Below are 8,724 nucleotides of genomic sequence, written 5' to 3' on the forward strand. Positions count from 1 at the left end.
TTGCTCAAGGTTACACGGTCAGTTATTTTTGTGTGGGTGCTGAGTATCTGAGGCCAGAACCGATCCCAGGTCTCCCAACACTGGGGCTGGCATTCTTACTCACTGCGCCACCTGGCCGCCCCTAAGCAATTGGGGTTAAGTAACTTGCTCAAGGTTACACAGCCAGTTATTGTGTATGGGTGTTAAGTATCTGAGCCTGGAACCAATCCCAGGTCTCCCGACTCTGGGGCTGGTGCTCTTACTCACTGTGCCACCTGGCTGCCCCCAAATTGGAGATATTTTTGATAGGGACCAAGAAAGCCTTCTTGCAGATGGTAGAATTTTGTTGTTCAATTATTTTAGTCATGTCTGATTCTTTGCGACCCCATTTGGGGTTTTCTTGGCAAAAATACTACAGTGGTTTGCCATTTCCTTCCCTGACTCTTTTTACAGATTTGGAAACTGAGGCAAACAAAATTAAAAGACTAGTAAGTATCTGAGATCAGATTTGAACTTACATATTCCTGACTCCAGGCTCAGCACTCTATCCATTCACTGTTCTACCTAGCTGCTGCCTTAGGTGGGATTTTACCTTGTACTTAAAGGAAACCAGGGAATCCAGGAAATAGAGGTGATAGAGAACATTCTAGGTACTGAGGACAACCAGTGATAATCCATAGAGCCAGGAGACAGAACGCCTTGTGAAATGAATAGCAAGGAGGCCAGTATCACTGAATCACAGAGCCCTATGGATCTGCAAATCATCTACCTATGTAATCAACTACATTCACCAAAGCTTTTTATGAAAGAGGTAAGAAGCATGCAGGTAACTGAAATGCAGATGACCGATAAGGAATTAGGTTGACCAAGTTTAGTATCACTAGACCTGTTCACCACAATGGCATAGACCCAGTGTTAACACAGCACCCAAGAGTTGGAAGAGATCTCAGAGACGATGTAGTGGTTTAACTTCCATCTTATCAAAAAGCAAAAATAAAAAAATCCTCCAATACACCATCACTGACAATCTTACCTTTTCTGGAAGAACTCCTTCCTACTCAGGGGAACCTATTACCTACTCAGGTGGCCCATTGTACTTTTTTTTTTTTTTTTGGAGGGCAATTGGGATTAAGCGACTTGCCCAAGGTCACATGGCTAGTTTTTTGTGTTAAGCATCAGAGGCCAGATTTGAACCCAGGTCCTCCTGACTCTGGGGCCAGTGTTCCATTCACTGAGCCACCTAGCCACCCCTGCACTTTTTAATAGATTTCATTATTAGGATTTCTCTCCTTATATCCAGTGTACATCTGTTCCTAATCCTTCCACTTGTTTCTTCAAGTTCTGTACCTGGGACAAAACAATTCCAATCTGATTCCACATGATTTAGCACTTGAATTATAACATTCCTATTGAAATGTCCTCAAGGAAATCTACTTGTTCCTGTGACAAAATAGAATTGATACTCCTGAAACAAAGCAGTTTTATTTGGAAATTTCTCTATTCTTGTTTGTTAAACAAGTTAAAATAAATTCAAGCCTGAATTGAGAAAATACAGTTTCTTAAGCAATAAGGAAACTGTGCTAGTTTGTGAGTTGAATGGGATGGAAAAGCATGGAAATAATAATTTCTAATATCCAGAATGGAATTTTAAAATGTTTCCTATGAAGATCGCTAATCCAAGTGAAAAAAATTACCTAAAAGGACCCTGCAGTCCCCAACAGCTACTATCACTTCCCTGCTGGCTTTCTACAAAAATGTGCCACTGTGAATTTAACACTTTTTATATTCCACAAACTAATCTCTCTTACTTGTTTTTTAGTGTTATTAACAGCCAAAGCATGTGTATGTGTGTGTGTGTGTGTTTGTCTTCAAGTAATTTAAATTAGGGGAGGCAGATTCATTGTTCTAATAAAATATCCTCAAAATAGTTGCTTTCAGAATTCTGATAGAAGATTTTGATGATCTGACATGCAGGGAAACTGCTTTCACCCTAAAATATTTTTAGAGGGTACCTTTCATCTAAAGTACTGTAAAGACAGGGGAAAATAGAATAGAGAGCTGAATAATTAACCATTTAGTTTGATTGGCAGACAGAGTTATCTCATGTTATGGATTTTTTAAAAATCAACTATTTATTCTTCAGTTTACCTTGTTCATAGAGGCAGATGGAAACTTTTTCTTTTTAATCTCAAGTAACTACAGCTGTGCTATTATAATCATAAATCAATCCAGCAATTACTTAGTGTCTCCACTTTTTACAAGTTTTTCTACCCTTTCTCCAGTTATCAGTGATCTTCAAATGATTGTACATTTGCTTTCTACATATTTTGTATTTATTTATCTCTTCAAATATTGTTTTGCTCCATAGTCTATAAACCCCTTGAAGCAAGAGGATAGTTTGTTCTTGTCTCTATATCCCTAGTGCCTAGCACAATAGCTGACACATAATAAGTACTTAATACATGTCTCTTGAATGGGTGGATGGATGGACAGATGAATGAATGAACCAAAACATGAGATGTGGTCCTAAAAAGGGCCAAAGTGAGGAGGAGGAAAGGGGGAAAAAGGAAGATGGGGAATTGTACAGTGCAGTGAGGAGAAAAGTGAGACAGTGACCTCTTATCATTCTTCAGGCCTATAATTCAGTAAATAAAATTCTGTGAAATGCAGGCCAACAAAAGAGATAATATAAGGATGAACCAAAGTAAAATATACACTCTAGTGTTGAAAACCAACCTGTGAATATCTCATTTTCTCATTTAAAATATTTGACTCACTGACTTTCTGTTATAACATTTTCCCGAGTGGTATGAAATTATTTTGCCAGTGTTACCACCTTGTCTTTCATGTTAAAAATAGCCATTGAACTTACTAAACATCTGTGATCAATTCCCTTGTGTTCTTCACATTTTTTTTTAAAGCAATTGGGGTTAAGTAACTTGCTCAAGGTTACACGGCCAGTTATTTCTGGGTGTGGTGCTGAGTATCTGAGCCCGGATTTGATCCAGGTCATCCCGACACTGGAGCCGGTGCTCTTACTCGCTGAGCCACCTGGCCGCCCCTAAGCAATTGGGGTTAAGTAACTTGCTCAAGGTTACACGGCCAGGTGTTTCTGGGTGGGTGCTAAGTGTCTGAGCCCAGGATTCGATCTCCAGGTCTTCTCAACACTGGAGCCAGTGCTCTTACTTGCTGTGCTACCTGGCCGCCCCCACATGTTTTAATAAATGGAGCCTTTTTCTGGTATCTCCTAGTCAATGACTAGTAGCAAGTCATACACACAATTGCAAGTTCATGTGCACACTGTACAGAATGGTTTTCAGCTTAGTGACTTATATACAACCTATTTTTATTCTGAGCTTTTCTTGTTTGAAACTTTAAAAAGTTGATTTGTGGGGTTTTTTTTACATAACTTATGGATGCAGGATATTTCAATCAATTCAGATGTAGAATGACAGAGTAAATTGCAACAACTTCAATTTAATTGTATTTCAACAGGAGTTTTAATGTTTCAAAAAAGTTATAAAAATGACACACAGAAGGATATAAAAGCATGGGATCTTATCCTTATTTTCTTCTAATATTTCTATCTTATCAATAAATGCCTGTGTTGTAAAAGGATATTTATACTCAGTCACCTTATAGGTGTGCTTAGGCTAAGAGATTACAACATAACTCCTAAGAATTCAATAACTGGACAATCTAAATTACCACAACCTGTGTGAACACTTAAAACTTTAAAATAGTTCAGCTTTTTACACCTTTTTCTAATAACCATTGGGTGTGCATCTAACATTAAATTCATCATTTCTAAATTTGGAAATTTGAGATATTAAACATGGAAAAAAGTCCAGAAACTCTTCATTAAATAAAAAAATATATATCACTAGTAAAAATTGCATACAAACTTTAGATATAAGAAAAAAATTTCATTCAGATACATGGTGACCTTCAAATTAATTTAACAAGTATTTATTGAGCAGTTAATGTGATCAAGGCATTACTAAATAATCACAGTCTGCTTTTTAAGACATGAGGATGTCAAACATCCTTAAAGTATTAAAATTTCTTATATATCTAATGGAAACTTTTTATTTCATTGGTTGAAATAACTTGTCCAAAATGGAAATCTAAGTGCAGAGGGGAGAAAAAGTCTTTATATTCTTTATCCTATACTCAGTTCTATCCACAATCCTGTGTTCCAATATGGCTTATGGAAATGAGAATTAACTGTAAGAAAAAAGGCAATTTTTCATCAATTTATTTAAGATGTAGGATTTGAATTATGAGAGAAAATCAGCCATTAGGTGAAAACTGTTTTCATAAAGCCAAGGTACTAATGGAATGCCTGCATGGTACAGAAAGCCCAATATGTGGTTCATCTTAATAATGGTTGTATTCAGTGGACAACCTCTAAAATGAGGAAAGCCATCAACATTCTCTTGTGTTTCTTGGTTAAAGTCAACATATGGCATATACTTAATGTTAAGATGGCCATATACTTAATTTTAAGATTATGAGAAGAATATTTTAGTATATACAAAATTTTCTCCCTATTATTTTGAATTTGAATCAATAATTCTGATTAATGCAGCACATTAATGTGATAATATGGGTAATACCCAATTTGGGACTTTAGCATACTATATAGAGCAAACAGATTGTAAAAGGAGTTGTCTAGTCTTTGCAATTGCTTCTGATCACCATGTTCTAATATCATATTTCTATCATCAAAATACCTGAAATTGATGGATTAGATATGATGAACAGCATACACTACACTACACACACACACACACACACACACACACACACACACACACATACACACAGACACACGATCATTTGAAAGAAAATGGTAGGACTATAATTTTAAAGAAAGAAAAAATACCAAAATCCTATGGTCATTTGAGTCCAGAACAGCCACAAAATAATTTCAACACTAATATATTGCAGGGAGCAAAGATGGATGAGATATATTTTCATTTCCAAATATGAAATTCCTATTAATATGTATAAGCAAAGATGACTTTAAAAGGACATCAATTTTTAAAACTAATCTCCAGCAAAATGGTTGATATTTTTACACTCCTTTCTAGATTGTTGTCTATTAAAATGTCATGTCATTTACTTGCAATGATGCTCTGAAGATTAACAAGATAATCCCTTCAAGGTTCTCTGAGTTTTTTTAGAGACAAAGGGTGTATAAGCACAAAATAATAATACTTTAAAAAACTGAACATTGGTACAATTATGGGCATAAAGAACTGAGATGTACAAATATACAAACTCTCATTTCAATAATTCAAGAATTTGAAAATTTTGAAAGTGGTGGGGAGCAATTTGGAAATCAGAAATTATATGAAAGTTATAAGGACTTTCTTATCCTAAGTTCTTAGAAAAGAGAAAGAGGGATACAAAAATAGATACAATCTTAGTCTAGGAGTATGTTGCCTAATTTTGATCCTGGGAATGGTGAATCATAGACTCAGCTCTGAATAAAGAGCTATCTCCCCACCTTTATCAAGAGAAGACTTTCTAGTCACCATAAGGAGTTGAGATAGCCATCAGATAACCTAGAGAAATGAAGCCAAGATGCTGGTAGCAGGCATAAGCTCAGAAAATATAAGAATCTACTCTTCAGATCTGAAAGGAATAACAAAATAGAAACTCCCAGTAATTTCATAGCCAAAATCCAGAACTACCAGATCAATGAAAAAAAGTACTGCAAGTAACAAAAAAAAAAAGAATATGAGTATTGAGGAGCCACAGTTTAATAGCACGCAAGACTTGGTAAATATCACCATGTAGAAGAGAAATTAAGAAATGACATTCCAAAAGGTAAAAAGAAAGGACTAATAACCTAACTAGAAAAAGTAAGCATAATCCTACAGGCAGGAAGTGAATCTTTGATCATGTAAAGGATTCCCAAGCACTCCTGATGAAAAGGACATAAGTGAGTAGATATTTTGAAATAAGAGAAACATAGAAAGGAACCTTTGATTAATAAGAATAGACTGCATGGAGATGAATTGTTTACATGACAATATGGGATTTGAAACAAATGTCTTCTTATAACCCTTATATTGTCAAGGGTCAAAGAGAAACATAAATAAGACAGACTTAGAAGAGAAGGCTTGCAGGTGGTTTTGTTCTGTTTTGAAAGTCTTCGGATAATGCAAAAATGAGAGGAGTATGGGACTGTAGGGGGGAAAGGGAAAGGAAAAGAAGGGGAAAGAAAACTTCATCATATCATAGAGGTTCATAAGAAAAAAAATTCAAACATGGAAAAAGGAGTAGGAAGAATAGTCAACTATAAACATCACTTTCATATGAACCAAACAAAGATTAAACACAATTACACCTCTCTGTCTCTGTCTCTCTCTGTCTCTGTCTCTCTGTCTCTGTCTCTCTCTGACTGTCTCTGTCTTTGTCTCTCTCTGTTGTCTCTGTCTCTGTCTGTCTGTCTGTCTGTCTCTGTCTCCCTTTGTCTCTCTCTATCTCTGTCTCCCTCTGTCTCTGTCTCTCTCTCTCTGTCTCTGTCTCTCTGTCTCTGTGTCTCTCTGTCTCTCTGTCTCTCTCTCTGTCTCTCTGTCTCTCTCTGTCTCTCTGTCTCTCTGTCTCTCTCTCTCTCTCTCTGTCTCTCTCTCTCTCTCTCTCTCTCTCTCTCTCTCTCTCTCTCTCTCTCTCTCTCTCTCTCTCTCTCTCTCTCTCTGTCTCTCTCTCTCTCACACACACACACACACACACTCTTACCCTTTGGGATAAAATACATTAAACTCAAAAGGAAAATATGAGAGAATGAGAAAAATTGAGGAAAAATGAGTGATTTGAGAGGGAAGGCAGTTTATTTAAGGTAACAATCATAAGTAAAAATAAACTACAAAGTCAGAGCAGGAATATTAAAAAGGTATTAAAAGGAAAGAAAGAATGAGTAAAAACCTTGACTCAGGGGTGGAGAAAAGGGGAAGAGCAGAGGGGCAACAAATCAGAAATAAGCCATTTCATGTATAGCTCACAAGTATTAACCAAGCTCCCTATGTTTTATCACTTTAGTATTTATAAAGAGAGCAAAGTAGGATCAAAGAGAGAAAAAAAGTGGCTGGAGGATGGGATGGAAGGAAATACATGATTAATTACAACAATGACAAAAAAAGAAAATGACAGTTGTTGGGAAGGATGCAGGAAAACAGGCAGACCAATACAATGTTGACGGAGTGCTCTTATGAAATTTCAATTTTTGAATGCTTGTTAATTAGAAAAAAAAGTTTAAAAAAAGAAACATAACTGAAGTTTTAATTTCGAGCAACTGGGAAGATAGTGGTGCCATCTATAGAAATCAGGCTACTAAGAGCACGGGGAAGATTTTTGGTGGGAAGATACCAAGTCCATTTTGTTCATTATTGAGTTTGGAATGCCAGCAGGAGATTCAGAGTTTTGCTTGTCTAGTATGTAAGTTGAAATATGGGAACTCAGGGAGTGGGGGTGGGGAGAAGTTGAGGCTCAAAATGATTTTGAAAGCATTTTAGAGGTGATCATTGAAGCCATAGTATTTGGTGAGATTTATAAGAGAGAAAGTATAGAGTTTGAAAGAGAGGTGAAACACCTTAAATAAGACTTTTTTTAAAGAAGTATGAGGAAGAAAAGGAAATAGACTTAAAGACTAGATTAAGCCATTGGAGGCTGCCAACCCTTCGTACCCCACATCACCCTCTCTGATTTCACTTGGAAAAGAACCCAGTGATGTACCCAAGGTGGCTGGAGGGAGGAGCAGATGGCTGATTCCAACTTCCCCACACTTTTATAGAATGGACCTGTTCATGGAATGAGCCTGAATTGTTATCTATATTTTCTGTGCCCTGTCACCCTCCCACAGGTTTGCCCAAACTTCCTTCCCCGAAAAAACTGAATCTTTTTAAAATTCAGCTTTTCTTGTTGTTCCTTGATTATTGCTCTCTAAAAGAATATCAAGAGGAAAGTAGTGAAAAGAACAATGAACTTGAGTCAAGAAAGACCAGGATTCAAATCTTTATTTAGGACACTCACTATCTGTGTGATCCTAAGGAAGTCACTTAACTTCTCTAAAGCTCAATTTCTTCATCCGTTAAGTAAGGAATCATATTATTTACACAAAAGTGCTATATAAATGTGAATTTAATAATTTCAAATTCAAATGCTGCAGAAATATTGAGGAGGATAAAGACAGAATAGATGTTTTCACTGGAATTTTTATTAAGAAGTAATTGATTTCATTTCAGAAAGTAGTTTGAGTATATTAATAGCTACAGAAACCAAAGTTAAAAAGTGAGTAAATGCTGAGACAATATAACTAGTGAGTAAAGATTGTTCTTGGGGGTGGCTAGGTGGTGCAGTGAATAGAGCACCGGCCCTGGAGTCATGAGGTCCTAAGTTCAAATTCGGCCTCAGACACTTAACACTTACTAGCCATGTGACTTTGTGCAAGTCCCTTAACCCCAACTTCCCTGCCCTCCCCCCTCCAAAAAAAAAAGCAAAAAAAAAAAAGATTATTCTTTCTGGAAGTTTAGCAGTGCAAACAAAGAGATAGAAAAAGGAAGTGCCTTCCTACAATCATTGCCATGGACATAATAATTTGGATATTGTTAATTAGGAAAATAAAGGTTTTTTTTTTAAAGAAAATATAACTGAAGTTTTAATTTAGAGCAACTAAGAAGATAGCACTGCCATTTACAGAAATAAGGATATTAAGAGCAAGGGGAAGGAAGGAAG

The sequence above is a fragment of the Petaurus breviceps genome, unplaced genomic scaffold (assembly GCF_028583685.1).
Source record: "Petaurus breviceps papuanus isolate PSGF00001 unplaced genomic scaffold, PetGlider_PUasm1.0 175, whole genome shotgun sequence".
Classification (NCBI taxonomy): domain Eukaryota; kingdom Metazoa; phylum Chordata; class Mammalia; order Diprotodontia; family Petauridae; genus Petaurus; species Petaurus breviceps.